This window comes from Natrix helvetica (genome assembly GCF_964273705.1).
Source record: "Natrix helvetica genome assembly, chromosome: 9".
NCBI classification, from domain to species: Eukaryota; Metazoa; Chordata; class Lepidosauria; order Squamata; family Natricidae; genus Natrix; species Natrix helvetica.
In genome coordinates, this window is record NC_138560.1 from 14,108,459 (window position 1) to 14,132,451 (window position 23,993).

The 23,993-nt window shown below is 47.4% G+C and overlaps 1 protein-coding gene across 6 annotated transcripts in view; it reads left to right on the plus strand.

Moving 5' to 3' along the window:
* Positions 1-11,497, plus strand: part of AHDC1 (AT-hook DNA binding motif containing 1) — a 276,060-nt gene extending 264,563 nt beyond the window's left edge. For all 6 annotated transcript variants that reach the window (XR_014176139.1, XR_014176140.1, XR_014176141.1 and 3 more), the window contains one exon: positions 10,778-11,497. The gene's annotated coding sequence lies outside the window, so the exon portion shown is untranslated. The remainder of the gene's footprint in view (positions 1-10,777) is intronic.
* The last annotated feature ends 12,496 nt before the right edge of the window (positions 11,498-23,993 follow it).

Sequence of the window (23,993 nt, forward strand, 5' to 3'; positions counted from 1 at the left end):
TGTTGGCACAAAGAAAACCAACTTGCCCAGGCTGTCCTTGGAGCTCACTTTGTTTTGCCAGTGCAGATTTAGCAGAGCTTTGTAGCAGCAGTGACTCTTTCAGCCTTCTCTGGATTGTGATGGCAAGGACCAAGGACAAGAGAACTAAGGACTTATCTGAATGCAAAGCATGTTTCTGTGGATGAGCAATTGCTTTTTCCCAGAATTCGGCTTCTGGAAAATTTCTTTCCCCCTGCTGTTTTTTTCCCCCCTTCCTTTCTTTTTTTAAAGAAACAAGTTTGCACATCCCTCAAGGCTACGAAGATTGTCTGGAGGTATGTGGGCTGATTGTTGCCTGCCGAAATCTCAAAGGCCAGAGGGGAGGCTGCTGACTCAGCTTCCTGGTGGTCACGGAGCAAGGGATTCAGTATCTTGCATAAGATTGTGGTCCCTCGTGGCAGTAAATAAGCAAATGCTCCTTGTTTAATTTGCATCTTCCGTCAAGGCAACAGAATTAGCAAGTCACGGAGAGGATTCAGGCCAGTTCTCCCTGGCAGGCCGGATATCTTTGCACCCTTGTGGGATGTCTTTTGTCTTTGGGCAAATCTGTGAGCCATTTGTCTTCTCCGGGCACATTCTGAAGTGGTGCCTTCTGGACAGGACAATACCATTCGTCTGAATCCTAAAATCAGTTGGCTCTGTCTGTAACCCGAGTCTGGTCTTTCAAAATGCTTTTGGCCATGCTTCTTCCACCCTCCTTATCTCCTGGCCATGCTGGTCAGCCTGGAGAGGTTTTGAGATTCGGATTCAGAAGCTGTGAGAGTTCCACAAGTTGGAGAAAATGGGACTGTAATCGTCTTGAACGCTTATCTCCATCCTTCATTCCACCTTTTCCTGCCTCTGCATGCCTTAATGGGAAGCTAGAGTTCCTCAGAATCTTAACAGGAAGGACCTTGAGGAAAAACTGGAACCTTGCAGCCCACAGCTGGTATTTCCTCTCCTTTCAAGGCTTCGGTAATTGTCTCCAGACATCTAGAAAGCACTCGCATTTGTGCTGCAAAGGCCACCAGTACGTGGGCTCTGCAACGTTTGCCCTTCCTCTTTCCTGTAGATCTAAACCGATTTATGCCACAAAACCTCCCACCAGGTCTGATAAAGGAGCCCTCTTTATTACTCTCCAGTTAGGAACTCGGGGTTATTTTTGCATGCTGATTGTGCTTAACACATGGCTAAGGTGATGGCACACATGCAGAGGTACACATGCGTGCTCCAGAATATCAGAAGTCTCTAAGGCAGATTCCCTTCCACCTCTCTCTAGCCCATTTTCCCCCCTTTTTTTGTTCTTTTGCTTGGTTTTTTCTCTTGACCCAAGAGAGACGACAAGTCAGGGAGAAGCTGGAAAATTCCTGCCTGAAACTCAAAAAAAAAGAGCTTCAGTCGGCCAATGGAAGGCAAATGAGCAATCATAGTTGCTGGAGTTATTTAGCAGTCTAAGCAGAGGTAGGTTGCTGCTGGTTTGGCCTGGTTTGGTCAAACCGGTAGTGGAATTCAGGCCTGGGTCACAGAACCGGCAGCGACCCAGGCTTGACACACCCCTGAATTGGTTCCCTTGCTGCCGCTTGGCCGCCGCCATTTTGAATTTTAGTGACTGCGTATGTTCAGTTCACTGAAAAATGTTCTGTGCATGCATGTTCTGTGCATGCATGAAGAACAATTTAAATTGAGCAGTGCATGTTTGGCATGCGGCAGTGGTGGGATACGACCGGTACGCCCCGGTACGGGTGTACCGGTGCCTGCGGGGAGCACCAGATACCGTTCCGGTACTGTGCTCTGGAGGGCCCGCCCTCCTTACTTGTATTTGAGCTGATTGGGGCTTTCGCACACGTGCATGGAGCATACGGCGTCGGAGTGACACTCCACCGAGCAGCTGGAGTGTCGCGGGCGGTAAGTCAGGCAAACCATGATTCAGGGCAGTGTACAAATCTAGACAGAATGCCTTTGGTTAGCTCTGGGTGGGGAGCAAAGAGAGACAGCTAGTGGCATCCTGGGTCTGGGCAAGACAATTTCTTATTTGTTTAATCCAACCCATATAAATGGTTACTGCCACCTGCTTTATTGACTCAAAGAGGTAAAGTATGGGAGTTGAATAGAATTATTTATTGGCCAAGTGTGATTGGACACACAAGGAATTTGTCTTTGGTTTATATGCTCTCAGTGTACATAAGGAGAATAAAATATATTCATCCTGAATCATAAGGTGCAACACTTAATGATAGATATAGGGTACAACTAAGCAATCAATACAATACAATAGAATACAATAGAATACAATACAATAGTAGAGTTGGAAGGGACCTTGGAGGTCTTCTAGTCCAACCCCCTGCCTAGGCAGGAAACCCTATACCGTTTCAGACAAATGGCGATCCAACATCTTCTTAAAGACTTCCAGTGTTGGGGCATTCACAACTTCTGGAGGCAACTTCTGTTCCACTGATTAATTGTTCTCACTGTCAGGAAATTTCTCCTCAGTTCTAAGTTGCTTCTCTCCTTGATTAGTTTCCACCCATTGCTTCTTGTTCTACCCTCGGGTGCTTTGGATAATAGTTTGACTCCCTCTTCTTTGTGGCAACCTCTGAGATATTGGAACAATGCTATCATGTCTCCCCTAGTCCTTCTTTCTCTTAAGCTAAACATACCCAGTTCCTGCAACCGTTCTTCATATGTTTTAGTCTCCAGTCTCCTAATCATCTTTGTTGCTCTTCTCTGCACTCTTTCTAGAGTCTCCGCATCTTTTCTACATCATGGCGACCAAAACTGAATGCAGTATTCCAAGTGTGGCCTTACCAAGGCATTATAAAGTGGTATTAACACTTCACGTGATCTTGATTCTATCCCTCTGTTGATGCAGCCTAGAACTGTGTTGGCTTTTTTGGCAGCTGCTGCACACTGCTGGCTCCTATTTAAATGGTTGTCCACTAGGACTCCAAGATCCCTTTCACAGTTACTACTACTGAGCAAGGTATCACCTATACTGGGTATCACCTATACAAGGTATCACTATAATCAAATCATATTAGGAAACGATCAATATAAATCGTAAGGATACAAGCAACAAATTACAGTCATAAGTGGGAGGAGATAGGTGATAGGAACGATGAGAAGACGAATAGAAATGCAGCTTTAGTGAATAGTTTGACAATGGTGAGGGAATTATTTGTTTAGCAGAGTGATGGCGTTCGGGGGGAAAAGTGTCCTTGTGTCTAGTTGTCTTGGTGTGCAGTGCCCTATAGCGCCGTTTTGAGGGTAGGAGTTGAAACAATTTATGTCCAGGATGTGACGGGTCTGTAAATAGTCCTATTTACTCCACCTGTCCTATCTTAAAATGTCCACCTATCTTAAAATGGCTACGGTTGGAAAACCCTGGATTAGGAGAAAGCCGTACTAAGCCATAATGTGGCTTTCTTGGTTGTGAATGAGCGTGCTGGGTCAAACAAGCTCCGGTAACTTATAAACTATATATGATGGCTCCTTACAAGGTGCAGCTGTGAGTAATGGTTTATGGTGGAAGTTTCCCGAGACAGTTACCTTGGTTGTATGGAGAGTTCAAAGCCAGTGGGAGAGGCTCCTGGCTCCACAGGTAGCAAGAGGCTCAGGACGAGGAAGCCGAATACAAAAGATCTAGGCATCTTGCCAAGGTTTGGGAGTTGGCAGGAGTCCATAAATACCAATCTCAAAATCCAATCCAGAAGCCAGATTGCTGAGTTCAGTCTCAGCACATCATTCTAACTGTGGCTTCCTGGGAAAACTGCAAAATGGTATTTGATGGGCTTTATACATTGCACTAAAGCCACATTTAAAAAGTGGCTAAGACGCTGAGCTTGTCAATCAGAAAGGTCGGCAGTTCAGCGGTCCGAATCCCTAGTGCCATGTAACGGAGTGAGCTCCCATTACGTGTCCCAGCTTCTGCCAACCTAGCAGTTCGAAAGCATGTAAACAATGCAAGTAGAAAAATAGCAACCAATTTGGTGGGAACAGCGTTTTTTCGTGCCTTCGGCATTTAGTCATGCCAGCCACATGACCACAGAGACATCTTCGGACAGCGCTGGCTCTTCAGCTTTGAAACGGAGATGAGCACCTCCCCCTAGAGTCGGGAACGACTAGCACATATGTACGAGAGGAACCGTTACCTTTACTTTTACCTATACATTGCACTAAGCCATGTTCTGATTCAACGGAGTTAAATTAACCATAGTTGGCTACGATTATACAACATGCAAAGCTGTAAGCCAAGGTTTAGGAACCCCTACCTAAACACTAAATAGTAGAAAAGCAAACCATATTACCATGATGGCGAAACTATGGCACGCTTGCCAGAGGTGGCACGCAGAGCTGGGTGCCGTTGCCCCAGCTCAGCCAGCTGGTTGTCAGGTTTCTGACACACGCCAGCTGTCATTGGGTTTCTGGTGCTGTGGTGCGCCCCTTCCGGTTTGGGCACTCTGTGCCGAAAAGGTTCAACATCACTCACTGCCCTATAACAACAATGAAGAGTTTCCATGATCTGCTAGGCTCTTCAGATATGTCAAAACTGCCAGAATTCTAGTCAGCATGATTGCTGTTGAGCGCACCCAACTTGGGGGGACGGGGGACGGACACCTGTTTAGCATGATAAGGAGAACCTAATTTATATAAGTTTCTCACCAACCCTTTATCCATCCCTTCTGTTGATATATCGTGAGGCAGATTGTCTGGTAAGAGAACCATATTATGGCCATGCTTTCACTGGTCTCTCTTCTATATGCATCTCATTCATCTTGAGTGTAGTGTGAGATCACCTACCCTAGTTTTCTCGAAAATAAGACATTTGGGCTTATTATCCGGGGAGGTCTTGTTTTCAGGGAAACGGGGTATCCATCAGACTGGATTTCATTTGAGGGCCGCATCAGGATTGTGTTTGACCTCAGGGGGCTGGAGTGGGTGTAGCCAGCTCGACGTCATTTGTGTCGGGGGTGCTTGTGGTGGCCCGAGCACTCTCCCAGGGAAAACGGGCTCCCGAGATCCGTTTTGAGCTGCAACGGCCTCCTGCAACCCTCTGCCAGCAAAAACGGAGCTCGGGAGGGGCCTCCAGAGCTCGGTTTTTACTGGCAGAAGCACAGCAGGCCAGTCCGTCACTGTTTCCAGGACGGTCCCGCAGGTCAGTTGTAAGCACCTTGAGGGCCAGGTCTGCCCCCCCCCCCCCGGGGCTTGAATTTGACACCTCTGATCTACATCTTCTTTCCAGGCCTTGGGCCTGCCTAAGATCCAGAAATTTTCACATGGTAGTGTGGGTAATTAAGAGGCAAAGTTGGGGAAAGGGGCTTCCGTAGCTTCCCCAGAACGTTATCAAGGCAGCCATTCCTCCCGTCGCTGCCTACTGGCATCCATTTTGATGCCACTTCTAAACCTCTTGCTCTCCAACACATACCTTTTGCAGCTCTCCCATGTTAATTAAGCTGAACAAGGCTGTCCTCCGTCACAGTCTCTATGACAACTGATCCCTCCGTTCTCCTCATCCTTTGACTCCCTAGGACGCCTGTCACTCTGCTGCTTCTGCCTGAGGGCCTCCATCATTTTTTCACGGGAGGGTTAAGTGCTCCATGCCTCTGCATTTTTATGCCTCCCGATCCCCACATGGGTCGGCCTCTGAAAACTACAAAGTGTGGTTTGTGGAGCCTGAAAGAAGCTCTTGTCTGCTTCTGCTTGGACTGTGAGGCCTCTGCAGTACAACTAATGCTACGCATTGATTCAGTCTCACAATTGTTGGTTTACCCAATAGGTTAAACTATCAACTCTTAAATAAAATTAAACTCTGGCATCAGGGGTATTATTCACTTACTTTCCCTACTGGTTCGCAAATGTGCTTGCTTCGCTCTCGTGCACCCCGTCCACGCATGCGCTCAGCCTTGTGTGCATGCGGTTTGATTGCATGCATGGCTTGAAAATGTGCCTAAACAGGATGGCATAGAGCCAGGGTGGGTGGGTAGGCCCACCAGCGATTCCCGCTACCAGTTTGGGTGAATCGGTCTGAACCGGCTGAATACCACCTCCGTCTAGCGTTCACATGATATGCTATGCCCAAAAACTATCATCAACTTGCAATTTGTTTATCTTTTTTTTAATTTTATTTGTTGATCTTGCAGAATCTCTACCCCTCCTCCCACAAATGCTGAGTGGCTCAAATCAATTAAGCCAACGGGCATCTTCAGAGCAGCACAAGGGATGGGCATTCTGCATTGGACTTTAAATAAATGATCAGTCTTCCTGTTTAAGTAACGGAACCAACTGGACTAAAGATGGTATTCTAGTATCCTGGTGAGGGGTGGACTTCAAAAATTGCAGCAACGAGTTCATTGCCCCTTTGCTGGGAGGGCGTGGCCATGGTGGGTGTGGCCTAGTTGGCCTCCTGCACCACGGCGGGGGGAGGGGGCGATGTTCTTCGCCCTCCCCAGGCTCCAGAGGCTTTTCTCGAGCCTCTGGGAAGGCAACAACTGCTTCCCCCAGACTCTGGAGGCCCTCCCGAGGCCAGAAAGAGGCCCCTTTCTGGAGTTCCGAAACCTCCAGTAGCCTGTTTTCCTGGGCCTCCGTGCTGGCCCTGCACTTACCTGGCATGATGAGCGGGCCACATGAAAACTCCAGGGAGGGGTGGGCATGGCAAGCCAGGGGTAGCAATTGGGGGTTTGCCAAACTGGGCAGAATCGTAGCTAGAGGATCGCCCGAACCCGTGCGAGCCTTCCACACCTGATTCTGGTCCACCCAGGAAATACCTCCCTAAAGTCTCTTGCTTCTCCAATGTCCCAGGGAAAGGGACTTAAACCACCACTGACCAGGTGGAACAGGCTCTGTTTACAGAAAGTGGAGCTGTGGGTAGTCTGGACCCAAACTTCGTAAGTCACAACCATCCTTTCAGTTGTATCCAGAATCACACCGGCCCCCAGTGCAGGTGTGCTGATGCTGAAATGGACTGCAGTCTATACAGCAGCAAGGGCCTCCTAACCAGAGTCCATTGTAGTAATCCAACTTTGGGATAATAGCAGCAGAAGTGATTCCTATTCTCAAAAGGAGAGACTTGGTTTCCTAAAACATCAAATTTTAAACCAATTTTATGTTGCTAAGGGAAAAATTTCTTAAGCGAGTTTTGACCCATTTTTATGACTTTTTTTGCCATCTTTGTTAAGTGAATCACTGCAGTGGTTAGATTAGTAACACGGTTGTTAAGTGAATCTCATTTTTTCCCCATTGACTTTGCTTGTCAGTAGGTCACAAAAGGGATCACGTGATCCCGGGACGCTGCAATTGTCACCAATATAAGTAAGTTGTCAAGTATCTGAATGTAAATTACGTGACTATGGGGACGCTAAATGTGAATGTGAACAGTGACCGTAAGTCACTTTTTTCAGTGCCGTTGTCACTTCAACCGGTCACTAAGCAAACAGTTGTAAGTCGAGGACTACCTGTACAAACTATAAAACCACGATTGTCCCAAAGGTGCTTTTTCAAGAGGCAACTGGAGTTTCTGGTTTTTCTTTGAAGATGTTCTTATCCAAGAAACTTCTAACCATGGTTTAGCCTGATCTAATATGTTGTAGAAGGGACCCAGTGGCTCAGTGGTTAAGACGCTGACCTTGTCGATCAGAAAGGACAGCAGTTCGGTGGTTCGATTCCCTAGCGCTGCACAACGGAGTGAGTTCTTGTTACTTGTCCCAGCTTCTGCCAACCTAGCATTTCGAAAGCAGGTAAACAGCAAGTAGAAAAATAGGAACCACCTTTGGTGGGAAGCAGTGGTGGGATTCCATTTTTTTTACTACTGGTTTGCTCATGCGGTGGGTTTCCATTTTTTTTACTACTGGTTTGCTCATGCGGTGGGTTTCCATTTTTTTTACTACTGGTTTGCTCATGCGGTGGGTTTACATTTTATTTTACTACTGGTTTGCTCATGCGCGTGCACAATGCTTTGGGTAAGCAGAGCCTCCCGTTGCTGCTACTATCAGTTTGTCCGAGCCAGGCCGATCCAGGAGCAACTCACCTCTGGTGGGAAGATACTTTACAGTTGTTGGCATCACATGATGAGTCGTGTGGCAGAGTGGTTAGAATGCAGTATTGCAGTCTGCTCACCGCCAGGAGTTTGATTCTGACTGGCTCAAAGTTGACTCAGTCTTCCATCTTTCTGAGGTCGGTAAAATGAGGACCCAGATTGGGGAGGGGGGGCAGTATGCTGACTCTGTAAACTGCTTAGAGGGGGCTATAAAGCACTATGAAGCAATATATAATCTTTAAGTGCTATTGCTATCACCCCAAACCCAACTGGGGCTGGCCTCAGGGAATTGGGTTTAGCAACAGGGTGCCCTAATTTGTCCTTCCTCTGGCCTTAAGTTTTTCTTCTAGACCAGAAGGATTCCCCCATTTCACGGTCCACACAGAGTTGATCAGGTGTATTGTCTTCGGTGCTTTTTTTAGGGCCATGCAAAATTTCAATTTGGGGATTTCGTTTGAACCCACTGTGATCAATCATCTGAACGGAATTGAACTTTCCAAATCAGACTGGAAAGCTAAAGTGACCTGGAGGCCTCTGAATCACTCAGATACCGCCGAAAAGCTTTTGTGCATGTGAAAAAGAAACTTTCCCCCCCTCTCGTATCGATTGTGAATATTGAGCCAGTTTGATTTTGCAAGTCGTATCGATGAGGAATATTGAGCCCAGCTTGATTTTTCAAGTTGATTTGGACTGAAATGAATCCATGTACCTCCGTTTACCATTTATAGACAGAGGAGTGCACTTCACCGCTTATAGGTAAAACTTCAGAAGGCATTGAGAATCGTTGTTGTTAGTTGCAAAGTCGTGTCGCGACCCGGTGGACAACGTTCCTCCAGGACTTCCTGTCCTTTACTATAAGCTCACACCAACTGCTTTGGTGACTCCATTCAGGCACCTCATTCTCTGTCGTCCCCTTCTTCTTTTGCCCTCAATTGTTCCCAGCATGAGGCTCTTCTCCAGTGAGTCCTTCCTTCTCATTAGGTGGCCAAAGTATTTGAGTTTCATCTTCAGGATCTGGCCTTCTAAAGAGCAGTCAGGGTTGATCTCCTCTAGGACTAACCGGTTTGATCGCCTTGGGATCCAAGGGACTCACGGGAGTCTTCTCCAGCACCCTAGTTCAAAGGCTTCCGTTCTTTGGCGCTCAGCCTTCCTTCTGGTCCAAACTTCACAGCCATACATTGCAACTGGGAAAACCACAGCCTTGACTGCACACACTTTTGTTGCTAGGGTGAGGTCTCTGCTTTTTAGTATGCCATCTAGATTTGCCATAACTTTCTTCCCCAGGAAAGAACAATGAGAGTCATTGTTCCAGGCTATTTTCCTTCAACCCAACACTCAATTGCTAGTTGAGGTCTAACCCCTTGGAGAAGGTTGTCTTTGGTCAGCAACCTAACCTCCTCACTCCACCTCAACCAATTTGGCAGTCAGCAAGCTACACTGCAGATGTACATGTGGAAAGCATATCAGGCCAAGCACATAAGAACAAGCCGGTAAGCCTTGTGAATTAACCCGGCATCGTGAGTTGCAGAACTTCTAATGCAAAGTTATCCAACCTTGGCAACTTTAAGGTCTATAGACTCAGAATTCATCAGCTAGGAAGATGCTAACCCTGCCTGAATCAGATTAGGGCTAGGAAAAGCCTCTGTGTAAAATGTTGGAGAACTGTGACTAAGTAGAAATCCCAGGAATAACCATGCGGATACCAAGATTTTGAGCCATAGATAGGAGGAACAAAGGCTGCAGGCAACGTACTCTAGAGCAGTGTTTCTCAACCTCAGCCGCTTTAAGACGTGTGGACGTCAACTCCCAGAAAGAAGCATGGCTGTTTGGGGAATTCTGGGAGTTGAAGTTTGCACTTCTTAAAGCAACTGAGGTTGAGAAATACTGCTCCAAAGCAGGGGTCAGCAACCTTAAGCATTCACAGCCACAAAGGTCCTAAACGGAAGCCCCCCGTTCAATTTTGGAGGTGACCGGAAGTCCAGCTCCCCCATCATACACATCTCCTCCTAGTACGGCGTCCTTTTTCTTCTCCTGACCGGAAGTCCGGTTCCGCTACCATAGAGTCTCCTCCTAGCGTGGCATCCTTTTTCCTCTACCTGTCCTAACCGAAAACCCTATCAATTGTGGAGCTGACCGGCCACAGAGAGCCACAGCAGAGGGATGAAAGCCACATGCGGCTCCAGAGCCACAGGTTGCTGATCCCTGCTCTGGAGAGTGTTTCTCAACCTTGGCCACTTGAAGACGTGGGTGAACTCCTCGCTGGGGAGTGCTGGGAGTCAGAAGTCCACACATCTTCAGTTGACCAAGGTTGAGAAGCATTGCTCTTTAGAGATCATCTTTCGATCACCGTTGTTTATAAGATGAACAGCCATACAAATGCTTTAAACTATGTCAGGGGTGTCCAAACTTGGGAACTTTAAGACTTGTGGACTTCAACTCCCAGAATTCCCCAGCCAGCAGAGCTAGCAGAGCTGGCTGGGGAATTCTGGGAGTTGAAGTCCACAAGTCTTAAAGTTCCCAAGTTTGGACACCCCTGAACTATGTAAATAAATCCAAAGCCACTTTGCATTTCAACCCTAATTTGAAAAAGGACATTCCTGTTATTTCCCACTATCTGTGTCCCTTATTTGTATTATCCAGATGTGGTTCTTCTCCCTTAGGTTGATCTCCAGCTGCTACCCACCTGCCTCCACTTTGCACTTGGTAAACTTTCTTTTTTTCTGTTCTCAGTTTCTGTTACCCAAAGGAAGAAGATCCCTGTCTTCTCACCACCCTTGTTATAAGCATGCAACAGACCGGCTCCTTGTGACCTGTTTCTTTGCTGGAATGGGATGGGAGACAAGGAGAGATCTACCAGCTAAGATCACCATCACCACCACCGACCAAGAGATTCCAGCAAGACCACGGAAGACTTGCATCGCCTTTTGGGGCACTCTCCCCACGCTCTCTGTGTGGCCCCCGCTCCTCTGTTACTGCTCCTCTCTGCCCCCTTAGTGCCGGATGGATCTGACTGGGAGAAGCTCGCAAGCATGTCTTCTCCATCAGAAGGAAGGAGGGAGGGAGGGCGGGTTGAGGGAAACGGGCCTTTTCTATCTGCACAAAACCAGCAATTGTAAATACTTTTCAAAAATGTAAAAAAGAAAAAGAAAAAAAAAGAAAAAATACAAGAGCAAACACCACGAAGATGTATCCTCCCATTCATACACACACGCACACACACAAACATACATTCAAAATCTGAAATGTTTTGAAGACAAATAATAATAATAATAATGGAGAAGAAGAGAGAAAAAAAATAAAAAAGGCGGCCAGAGAGTCATAGCAGGAGAGAAGCTAATTGTGTCGGATATGCACTGAGAAATCTTATTTGCAGATTGACAAAAAAAAAAAAGTAACAAGAACCTATTTATTGTATATACTGTTTTATTATAAATCGTGAATTGTATATTGCATCTGTACATCTGCTGTGGTTTTGTGATGTGCAAATTTCAGCATGGGTTTCTCATTGAGGTTTTCAGTTGCTTTTTCTATTGTTTGGGTGGGTGGGTGGGTGGGGAGTTTTGAGGGGGGAAAATATTTTGTTTTGGGTTGTTTTTGTTTTGTTTTGGCAGGACACACCCAAAGACCCAAGTTTGTATTAAAAGAAAAAAAAACTAGGGAAAAAAAGAGACAAGCTAATAAATACACCCTTTCGTTGAGGTAGGGGAGGGGGGAGAGGGAGGGAGGGAAGGGAGCGAAGTTTCCTGAGTTCTCATTGGCCACCTGTAAAAACCCAAATGAGTAACAAGTATTCCTTCCTCCGCGCGCGCCCTTTTATGCCAGCGCTGAGCTCAGGGGGTGTGTGTGCGCGCGCGCGCGCATGCGTGCGACTCTCCCCCTTTCCCCCTCCCCTCCCCTCCTCCCCGCCCGCCTTTTGTCCTGCTCTCTAAATTCCCTCCTTTTCCTGTTTTGGGAAGAAAAGAAAAAAACTTCCGTACAGCTTTGTGGATCGTGCAGAAAAAAAAAAGAGAAAAGAAAAAAAAATATCACCCCACCCTGTGTTTTGTCCATTTGTGCATCTAAATATACCAGCCCTTGATAGTCGCTTGGAGACGAAACAGGCTCCAAAACCCTCCGGATTGGCACCATCTGAGCCGCCGCCGCCGCCGCTGCTGCTTGCTTGATTGATTGATTCCTCTCCCTGGCCAAAAAAAATCGTCTTCGTCCACCCCCCGGAATTCCCCCCCCTTCCCACCACCACTCCTCTTCCCCCCCACACCTCCTTCTTTTACTGCTCCCTCTCCCGCACCCCAATTGGTCTTTTTGTGTATTTAGGAAGGAATTTTTAATAGACACTTTTTTATATTAAAAGAAACCTATATATTGAGTGACGAGGTTGCCTCGTGTGCTTCTGTTGGCCGTTGGAATGGATGCTGCTGGGGGGAGGAAAGGGCGGGGCGGGGCTGGGGGGGGGAAGAAGGAGGGAAGACGGCTTGGCAGCGAAGGTTTCGTGGGGCCGCGGCGGGGTGGGGGCTGCTCTTGGCTGCGCCCCGCAACAGCTTCCCTGCTCCACGCTGGCCATCCGGAAGACCAAAAGCGGTTTGAGTTCGCCCCACGCGAGAACCAGCCAAGGTGGGAATGCAGCCACGAGGGGCGTCTTTCACTCATCGCGCCGCACGTGGGGAAAAGGGTAGCCGGGACCGAGAGTTGGGCTGCTTGCAAGCCGAGCCCCCACCCCACCCCTGAAAAGCACAACTTCTTTCCTGCGCTCCCGCCACGCTCCTGCTCCAAAGCATCTCATAGAATAGAATAGAATAGAATAGAATAGAATAGAATAGAGAATGGAATGGAAATATAGAATAGAATAGAAAAAAGAAAGAGAATAGAGAATAGAATAGAGAATGGAATGGAATTGGAATATAGAATAGAATAAGGAATAGAAGAGAATAGAGAAGAGAATATACATAGAATAGAATACAGAATGGAATGGGAATATAGAATAGAATAGAGAAAAGAATATAGAAGAGAATATAGATAGAATAGAGAAGAGAAGAGAATATAGATAGAATAGAATAGAGTAACAGTTGGAAGGGACCTTGGAGGTCTTCTAGTCCAACCCCCTGCCTAGGCAGGAAACCCTACACTACTTCAGGCAAATGGTTATTAGCAAATGGTTCCATTAGCAAAGCGTTGGCTGGTTTGCTTACCCACCCACCCACCCCTTTTTTTCCCCTTTCCTTTTTTTTTCTTCTTCTTTCCCTCGGTCTCTCCACTCAAGTTTGGCGAGGGCGGATGAGATTTTTTTATCCTAGGCTGCGGTTCAAAAGGCGAATGCCTTCTTCCGACGGCGCTGCCTCAGGCTGCCGGACGAACCAGCCTTGCCAAAAACCGCCGCCCAGCCAAAGGGAAAGCCAAGGGCGCTGCCCAATAGCCACGCTTCCCCCACTCCCCGCGCTCGCAACCTTCCACGCGAGAGGCTTCGGGGCAAGCGCCAACGCGGCGTGAATCCGAAGCCAAGTGAGTCTCTTTTACCCCGCTGCAACTTTTTCCTGCTGCGTGAAGAAAGCCCGTTGGGGAATTGCAGAGGGGGTGGATGGGTGGGAGGGGAGTTGCTTTCAAATGCTTTCAAGATCAAGCTGAGACTCGCCCATCAGATTAACAGAGTTGGAAGGGACCTTATAGGACATCTAGTCCAACCCCCCTCAAGCAGGAGACCCTACATCAGAGGTCTTCAAACTTGGCAATTTTAAGACTCGTGGACTTCAACTCCCAGAATTCTCCAGCCAGCGAATTCTGGGAGTTGAAGTCCACAAGTCTTAAAGTTGCCAAGTTTGGGGACCCCTGCCCTACCTCACTTCTGACAAAGGGCAGTCCAATCTCTTCTTGAAAGTCTCCAGTGATGAAGTGATCATTCCTGTCCCCTCCCGGTCCCGGGAGAGGTGGCAGCTGTTAGTTTACACACACAGCACAACCAAATTCTTCCACATCCCTGAACTCCACGCATTCCTTCATCTTTCTCACTGGCCGCCAGAAAAAGTACTAGGTGGGTGTGGTGGGGTTAGACTAGAGGCGTTAACACTCAGGCTATGCTGACCCAAATGACTCAATCCTGGCTGTATTCACACAACATGCTTAACCTGATTAGGGATTTAACTCTATTTGGAGGAGTTTATTCAATGCCCCAAACTATAAAGTCTCTTTTGCACAACATGCAAAGCTGCAAAAAAAACAACAACCCAGTAACTTAATTCAGGATGTTGGTGGCAGGTTTGCAACTGACCTGCTTAGGTGCACTGCAAGAATCTCTGGGTTTCTTCCCCAGCGCCCCCTAATATGTGACACGGAACCCAGAACCAGCCCGAGTGGAATACAGTCCTTATCTTAAAGCTGTGGTGGTTCAATGGCATTGAATGTTGCATAAATGTTTCAAACTTTAAAAAAAAAAAAAAACACTTTTCTAGGCTTTACCCCAGGGAGAAAATGCTGCTGATTGTCTCACTACTCTTTCGATGATAGCAATAGGACTACGATATCTGGATGCAAAACTCTAGGCCACCTATAAATGTCAGTAAAGGTAGATTTCTGCCTCTCATTGCTGGCATCTAGTGGTGATGTAAAACACTGCAGCCCAAATGTGAGGAGCCACCCGTTGGCTTGTCTTTTGACAGCATTTGGACAGGTCTTGGTGTACATCAAGATTGAGCTTCTGTGTCATCTAACGCTACTGATGATCTTACTGGGCATCAGACCTCTGTAAAAAAAAATGCCCAGCGTGCCCATTGTTTGCTCTCATTCTCTAAATCTCTGTCTTCAATCTCTTTTCTTGCTTTGAATCATTGATTAAGAACCTCGTGATGGCAGATCGCTTCCTCGGAAAGGATTTTGAAGGTTCCCCAAAGCGGCTGTAACAGAACCGTCTCTTTCATTGGGCTGTTTCCAAACGCCGGCCTGTTTCTGCGTGAGCTGGCTCCCTTTGTAATCCTGAGTGCCAGACGGAAAAATTATCCTCCCCCACCCCCCCACCCCCGACTGGTTCTCATCTTAATACGTCGAAAGAGAAACGGCCTTAGAAACTCTTCCAAGAGGAAATTTCAGAAGAATTCTCACGAGTTGAGGAGGCTGCCTTAGAAACAAGATGGCCAAAGTCAGAGGCTTTGAATGGGGATGTCCCTGTCTTTCACAGTAGAGTGCTTTGACCGAGGCTTCCCGAGAGCATGAAACAAACTCCTTGTCCCGACAAAAAAAAAACTTTTATTAATTTACTGTGAATTCCTCTCATTCACATCCAGCAAAGTCTTTCAAGGGAGGATTTACAGTCACAGACCTTATCTGGCTTGGAGAGCTGCCAGGCCGATATCTGCAAAACTTGGCAAGGAGTCTCGGAGAGTCACAAACCAATTAAGCGAACTAATTGTCTCCTGCAAACTTCACTCCCCTTTCACTCCTCTTTTATTTCCTCTGGGAAGGACCATTCATCGTTCACCTATGGACTTACTCCCAAGTCAGCCCCTGTTCTTTAGCTGTTCCCTTCGTCTGGCAACTCTGCACATGCGCCCACTGGGAAGAGGCTCCAGCTTTCATCTGTCTCACTGATGTCTGACTCTGAAGGCAGCTGATAACTGGCATATGGCTCTGGCCCCATCTCTGCCTCCGACTCAGAGCCCTCATCAGAGCCTTCCCCAGACTCCAGGACTGGCCCATGTTCCTCCCCAACCTCCTCACTGTCCGAATCTGCTGCCAGTTCCTCTGGCCGCTGGCGGGTCACAACAGTTCCAAGCGAGGTGCTGCAATCTCTGCCTTCCCACATCTCCTTTTGCTCCCAAGACAGATTCTTCCTATGGGGCTTCCCCCCTCCCCCTTAACAGGATTATGGTCCCTCCATGAAAGGGCAGCATTGCCCTTGAGGAATGGCAGGGGTTTTCTTCCTGGCGAGACACAGAGGAGATACTATCCGTCTGGCTCCGTTGCCCACATATCTGGTGGAGAATTTCCAAAGGCCCTCTGTGTGCCCTGGCCTATTTAAGTCAAGTGTCACAAACCCCGGGCGTTGGGAGGCAAGGGCAGTCCTCTCTGATTCAGGGGATCGGATGGCATTGGGGTAGACATAAAATAAGGCAGGCTGCTGATATTGGGGTTGGCAGTGGAGGGCGGCAAATCTGGCATGTCGCACAGAGGACAAGCTTCCTTCTTTTAATCCCCAGCCTCAAAATAGAAAGGGGGGGCTCTGCAAAAAACAAAACAAAACAACCCTGCTCAGGCATCAGCAGAACTCCACGGGGAAATATGCACCATACGCCATAATCGCAGAGGAGTTACCACAGGCTCCTTGTCATGCTGTATAAACTCGGCGCTAAGAGGGTGTAGGTGGGAATTTGCAAAGAGTGGAAAGCTGGGTAATGAATGCAGAGCTAACTCCCTGGGTTCGGCATTCTTCAAAGGATGGGAGGGGTGCTTGTTTCTCCCCCCCCTCGCCCCCCCCATCACAGTGCAGGAAGGGTCACACGGTTGTGCCAAGCCAACTAGAAAAACTTTCCCAAGTTATGTTGCAAGGCCCGGCATGCTGTATTAAATCCAGCCACCTCCCCTCGGTGTGCATACCAGCCTAGGGAGGGGTGAGAATGTTGCCTTGATGGTTTTAAAAATAAGACCTTGCCAAACTTTGCAGATTTCTTCATAAATTGGGTCTGAACTGAAGGTGGGGAATTCAAACTCGGTCTAGCAGGACAGGGGAGAGGGAGTGGGAATGATGGTAGTGATGGATATTTAGTTCTTAAATCAGGGGATTGGACTCGTCACCTTCCTAATATTTGTGCACTTATTCAAGTTGGCAGAGTTGAATTAGGGTCTTCGTGAAATTTGGCACCTTTCATATTTCTTTCTAAATGAGGCATGGGAAACAAGAAAGGGAAAACACATAAACAGTATTTGGACCTGCCCAATGCTGGAAATGAGGTGGCTGGATGGAGTCACCGAAGCAGTCAGCAGGAGCTTAAATAGACTCCAGAGGATGGTAGAGGACAGGAAGGCCTAGAGCAGTGTTTCTCAAACTTGGCGACTTTAAGTCCTGTGGACTTCAACTCCCAGAATCCCCCAGCCAGCATAGCTGGCTGGGGAATTCTGGGAGTTGAAGTCCACAGGACTTAAAGTCGCCAAGTTTGAGAAACACTGGCCTAGAGGAACGTTGTCCATAGGGTCGCGATGGGTCGGACACGACTTTGCAACCAACAGCAGCACAATGCTGGAAATCATAATTAAGCCGGTATTTTACTCGTCTGCTATGATTCCGAGGGGGGTAAAATGAGGACCCAGATTGTTGGGAGCGATAGGCTGACTCTGTGAACTGTTTAGAGAGGGCTGTAAAGCACTGTGAAGTGGTATATAAGTCTAAGGGCTATTGTTGTTATATGCCCAGTTGCTTATCTGAACTAGATGCTGAGATCTTGTTATGCACCAAGTGTAGGTAGCCCTGAGCAAAGGGGTATCTTTTTTAAATGGAGCATCTTTTGGGATGCTATGAGATCAGCACACAGGCTGACCATCTTGGTGAGGACAGGAGCCTATATTAAACACTGACCTTAATTCTCCTATTGTTGAAAATGGATTAGATGCTAAAAATGTATTTATTTCACTGGCTTCCAAATCCAGGAAACCAGCCCTGAGGCATTCAGGAGCGAATCCCTTCTGAGTGAGGCCTGCTTTTGCTTCGCTGATATTTGATATGAAGGTGCCACTTGCCTTCAACTTAAGAGACCCTTCTGTGTCTGCAAGAGGACAGAACAGGAAGTCCTCAACTTAACAACTATTTGCTTAGTGACCAAAGTTTCAAGGTCACTAAAAGAAAGAGGAATTGTACCTAACAAGCATGGTAGCGTGTCACCTGAGGAAAATTCAGGTGCTTGGCAACTGGCATGTATTTATGACGGTTTCAGCATCTCAGGGCCACGTGTGATTGCCATTTGTGACCTTCCCAGCCAGCTTCTGACCAGCATGATCACTGAGGGAAGCTGGATTCGCTTAATGACCATGTGATTCACCTCACTGCAGTGATTTGTTTAACAACTGTATCAAGGTGATAAAATCAGCCGGCTTGCTTAGCAACAGAAATGTTGGTTCCCAATTGTGGTTGTAAGTCGAGGACTACCAATATCCCTCAACTTCATTAGCAGGCCTCTCTCAGAGGACATGCGCATAACCCTGCTGTTCTAGGGTCTGGAGGAGCTGATTTTGTTTTGACCGAGGCTTCTCAGGAGCACGAAGCAAACTCCTTGTCCTGACAAAACCCCCTTTTATTAATTGACTGTGAATTCTGCTCATTCGCATCCAGCAAAGTCTTTCAAGGGAGGATTTAAAGTCACAGACCTTATCTGGCTTGGAGAGCTGACAGGCCGATATCTGCAAAACGTAGCAAAGTCACAAACCAATTAAGTGAACTAATTGTCTCCTGCAAAGTCCCCTTTCGCTCCTCTTTTATTTCCTCTGGGAGGGGCCATTCTCTGTCCACCTGGGCCTTACACCCAAGTCGACCCCTGTTTTTAGCTGTTCCCTTCGTCTGGCAACTCTGTGCATGTGCACACTGGGAACAGGCTCCAGCTGTTTGTCTGCCTCACTGATGTCTGACTCTGAAGGCAGCTGATAACTGGCATACGGCTCTGGCCCCATCTCTGCCTCCGACACAGAGCCCTCAACAGAGCCTTTCCCAGATTCCAGGACTGGCCCATGTTCCTCCCCAACCTCCTCACTCTCCGAATCTGCTGCCAGCTCCAATGGCCGCTGGTGGGCCACAACAGGTTTCTAATGGAACCACTGACTGCAGGTGGAGAAGTGCAGGAACCATAGATGGATGCACCTAATACCTGACTGGTGCAGAGGCCCTTGTGAAGCCCGGCTGTCGTAGAGGCTGCAAAGGCCTCAGGCTGCTTTTGAACTTCCTCCCACAACTTCCTTCCCTACAGCTTTTGCCAGAACTTATGCTGTTTCCCCCCCACCCCACCTCCCAAAATAAAATAAAAAAAACTGAAGGGGAAAAAGGCACCAAAAATAAGTCTGGTGTAGAGGGGGGCAAAATAGTCTTGAGAGCAAGAAGCAGCAAAGGAGGTGGTCTGCAGGAGGGGAATGAGACAAGGGTGGTAAGGAGCTTGGAAAGCAAATTATCTGAGGAGTAGTTAAAAAAAGCAAGATACCTTCTGCCTGGAGAAAGCTAAAGGGAAACATGAGTGCAATAAATATCCAAAGGCCTCAAAATAAAGCTGAGTTGTACCCTGTTCGATCAGGGGGTAAGATTAAGATCTAAACTGGAAATTGCAGGAAGCAGATATGGGCTAAAAGCTCCTGGTGGAAGCAGTTGTTTGAAGGGGGGCATTGACTGCTTCTTATGTGTGTGTGGGGGGGCTTTTGTATGGGAGGTGTCTCAGCAGAGGTTAGTCTGCCTTCTCTCAGATTGTGCATTAATTATCTTAAAGGTTCAGTGAGCTTTGATCTGGTCCCTGTCAGTTGTCCCAGATGTTTTGGGGCGGGGGTTGTTGCCCCTTTCTTTGGACGAAGAAAAGAAGCTTGGAAACTTAAGTTGCTCCCAACTACCCTGTTTCCCCCAAAATAAGACCTCCTCGGATAATAAGCCCAATCGGGCTTTTGAGCGCATGCGCTAAAATAAACCCTGAAAATATTGCAACACAGCAGCATCCGTGAGGTGACCACGCTCGCTGCCTCCTGCACCTCAAAAATAATAAGACTTCCCCGAAAATAAGGCCAGGTGCTTATTTCGGGGGTCAAAAGAAAATAAAGGCCCTGTCTCATTTTGGGGGAAACACAGTAAAATGAGCCACATAAATTATGCTTGCATAATTCTGAAAGCCATGGTTAGCTGGCCTGTGGTTGCCTGAACTGCCCCAATGGCCTGGGATTTCAGAAACACTGAACTGGAGCAACTATGAAGGTCTTAGAAAATGAGGAGTTCCTTAGTGCTTTCTGAGCTCGGTTGTTTTTCTTACAGACACAAACCCAAATATTCTCCTTTATCCATCTTCGAATAGACCTTCCGATGCCGCGGTGCGTGGAGAAGGACAAAGATCAGAATTGTGCAAGCGATGCTATTCCCCGTGACATTCCTCGTCTATGGAAATGAAAGTTGGGCTTTGAAGAAGCAAGCTAGGAAGAGTATTGATGTGTTTGAACTTTGGGGTTGGAGAAGGCTCCGGAGAATACCATGGACAGCCAAGAAAAAAAACAACCTTAATTATTAAACAAATCTAAGCATTGAACGCAACCATCCAGAGTTCTCACTTGGGGCACGAAGGACCAGGCTCAAATTATCTCCTTCGGACACATGATGTGAAGACTTAGCTCTCTGGAGGAGGCTCTAATGCAGGAAAAGTGGAAGGCAGAAGAATAGGAGGAAGACCAGCAGCAAGGTGGATAAACTCAGTTACAGAGATGAAGGGGAAATGACTGGAAGAGCCGAAGGCCTGGAGAAGCTCTATGTCAGTGGTGAGTTTCAATTTATTTTACTACTGGTTCGCTTGTGTGACACTTCTGCGCATGCGCCGAAGCATCCAGGTGGGTGAACGGAGCTCCCACCGCCACCACTACCAGTTCGCCTGATCCCACCTCTGCTCTATGTCATCACAAAGAGTTGACAATGACTTGATGGCACATAATCAATCAAATCAACCACAGACACTGGGATCCTCAAACACACAAAGTAAGCAATCAGGTGTACAGGTCTAGCCAAGATGTAAGGGCACAACCCAGGAACTGATGTTAAAATTCATCATCTACTCCCCCTCCGCTGTCAAAGTTTGCCTTTGAATTCAGTAGGGTTTACTTCAGAACAGGCATGCATAGGCATACATTGTTGGTCCCTTGCTTTGGGATTAAAAAAAAAACCCTCTGCAGTTACTTTAACTGATTATTTGTTTCCAGATTACAACCTGAAGCAAAACTGTAAAGAGAGTTTCACCTTATCCTTGACTGTAGGATCAGAGGTTAGGGAAGAAAATGGCCTGTTTTGCATTTTAATGCAAAACTAACTAATCAGTATTTCCCCAAAGCGTGTGTAAACTTGAGATGCAATTTCCAGACGTTGCAAAACAACCTTCAGTGTGTACAAAAATTGCCTGTTAGGGGAAAAAGTTTAAACAGAAAATGTGGAGATTAGTGAAAATAACGTGGTAAATGTCCATTATGTAAGGGGAAATTGCTTGTAAATTCTTGCACATTAACCAACCTTGCATGCCGAAAAAAGGACACGTTTGGAGACAGTTGCTCAAAAATGCACAAGTGTTTTTGTGCAGACTTTTTATGGCAAAAATGACCAAAAGTGGATAAAAAAGGAAAAATGGAGAAAGTTGAAACTGACACATTCATCTGCCCAAGACTTCCCAGAATTCTTAATTCATCATTGATGATTTCCACCATTAATAAATCCACCCAAAGCGACAAGCGGATAATCTTGCACACATAACAATCACTACTTAAAATCTTGTACTCTCAACAAGCATTGGTTGAAGATAGTTACAATTTGTTCTCAATTTGCTCCTGTGGTGAAAGATGGAAGTTCTCTTTTTTGGGCCAGAGGGACCATCAGCTGCATGGAAGCCTACCTTGCAGGGATCCCATGACGGCTGATCCTTGTGTGGTGTGGAATTTCTTCTTGGCTTCCTCAAAAAAAGTCTTGGTTAGGCAAGGTAGAGAGGCTCATGAATCCCATAAAACAGGGCTCTCCAAACGGTGGGTCATAGCCCACTACCGAACCGTGGCCTGGTTGCAACAAATCCACACAAGCAACAGGAACCAGCAATCGCAGCCCCACTTGTATGAGCATAATGCATGCGTGCACCTTCACCTCACACAAAACCATCCCATGTTCCAGAGATGGGATTCTACTGGTTTGGACGAACCAGTAGCTGTGACTATCAGCTGGGAGCGAACCCGTTCGCTCCAACTTTCAATTGGGCCCGCCGACCAAGCCCTGCGCTATACTCATCTATATTCCCTTTTCTGAAGCTCAGCTGATAGGCATGGCAAAACATGTCTCAGCTGTTTTGCACCAGACCTGCAGTAGAAGGTAAGTTTCCCAATGCACTGTCTGGGTGCAAAGCACACACTCAGCAAACCAGTTGTTACACCAGTAGAATCCCACCCCTGCCATGTTCCCCCCTCACCGTCAACCGGGAAAAGTTGGGGAACGCTGCAGTGGTGGGATTCAAAACTTTTTACTACCAGTTCTGTGGCGTGGCTTGGTGGGCGTGGCAGGGGAAAGTGACTGCAAAATCCCCATTCCCTTCCCACTCCAGGGGAAGGTGACTGCAAAATCCCCATTCCCTCCCCACTCCAGGGGAAGGATACTGCAAAATCCCCATTCCCTCCCCACTCCAGGGGAAGGATACTGCAAAGTCCCCATTCCCTCCCCACTCCAGGGGAAGGATACTGCAAAATCCCCATTCCCTCCCCACTCCAGAGGAAGGATACTGCAAAATCCCCATTCCCTCCCCACTCCAGGGGAAGGATACTGCAAAGTCCCCATTCCCTCCCCACTCCAGGGGAAGGATACTGCAAAGTCCCCATTCCCTCCCCACTCCAGGGGAAGGATACTGCAAAATCCCCATTCCCTCCCCACTCCAGGGGAAGGATACTGCAAAGTCCCCATTCCCTCCCCACTCCAGGGGAAGGATACTGCAAAATCCCCATTCTCTCCTGAACAGCTGGGACTCAGGAGGCAGAGAATAGATGGGGGCAGGGCCAGCCAGAGGTGGTATTTACCGGTTTTCCAAACTACTCAAAATTTCCGCTAACGGTTCTCCAGAACTGGTCAGAACCTACTGAATACCACCTCTGGGAACGCTGCATTAAAACAAAGGATTCAAGGCAAAAACATGGCAGAGAGGAGGGTGAGGCCCCGAGAGCTCACATCTCCAGCTCTTGACTGCTTAAGAGACAAAGATGAGCTTCACACATCCTTGGAAGAAAAAGGCTTGTGGAGCAGACAATCAAGAGGCAAGAGGGTGGGAGTAAAAGTCTACTGGTGTGTGGGCTGTGGCTGGGAGTTCATCGATGGCCTGATTAAGGTTAACTAGCTTTAGCTGTGCTTAGGCAGATGCTTGACATTTGCTGCTTAAATACCTTTTGCTGGGGAGAATTGCCAGGGTCCTGTATACCACTTCTGATTTAGTTTCTGTCAATAGCTGATCCTGGAGACAAAGAGCTTGTGTTTCCTTCTCTCTGCTCATGTAGGGGACCCTTCAGCTTCCTTCAATCCAGGCAATTGTCCTTGGTCTCCCCCAGCTTGGTTCCTGCTTTGTCTGCTGCCTTCTCTGTGAGTAAAAGCTTGGGATCCTGACTGTTGGCTGATCAGACCAGTGTTTCTCAACCTTGGCAACTTTAAGTCCTGTGGACTTCAACTCCCAGAATTCCCCAGCTGCTGGCTGGGGGATTCTGGGACTTGAAGTCCACAGGACTTAAAGTCGCCAAGGTTGAGAAACACTGGATTAGGCTCTATTTCACTGGCAAAGGAGAAATGCAAAGGCAGCTTTTTGGCTTTGCAAGCTGCACATTTAATTTATTTCCCCCCCTCCAAGGCCTGCAATAGGGTGTGCTGGATGTTATCCCTAGAAAGTGTAGAGTTAAATACCTGGCCTAGTAGGGAGGTTTTTTTTGGGGGGGGGGGGTGATGTTGTGTTGCAATTAAATTGATAGACTACCAATTCCTGAGATTGATGGTTTATAATAGGGAAGAGCAAGTAAGAACCAGGGGTACAAGAAAAGAAGGGCTGTATTAGGGGACTGGAGGCCGAAACATATGAAGAATGGTTGCAGGAACTGGATATGTCTAGTTTAATGAAAAGAAGGACCAGGGGAGACATGATAGCAGTGTTCCAACATCTCAGGGGCTGCCACAAAGAAGAGGGAGTCAAACTATTCTCCAAGGCATCTGAGGGTAGAACAAGAAGCAATGGGTGGAAACTAATTAAGG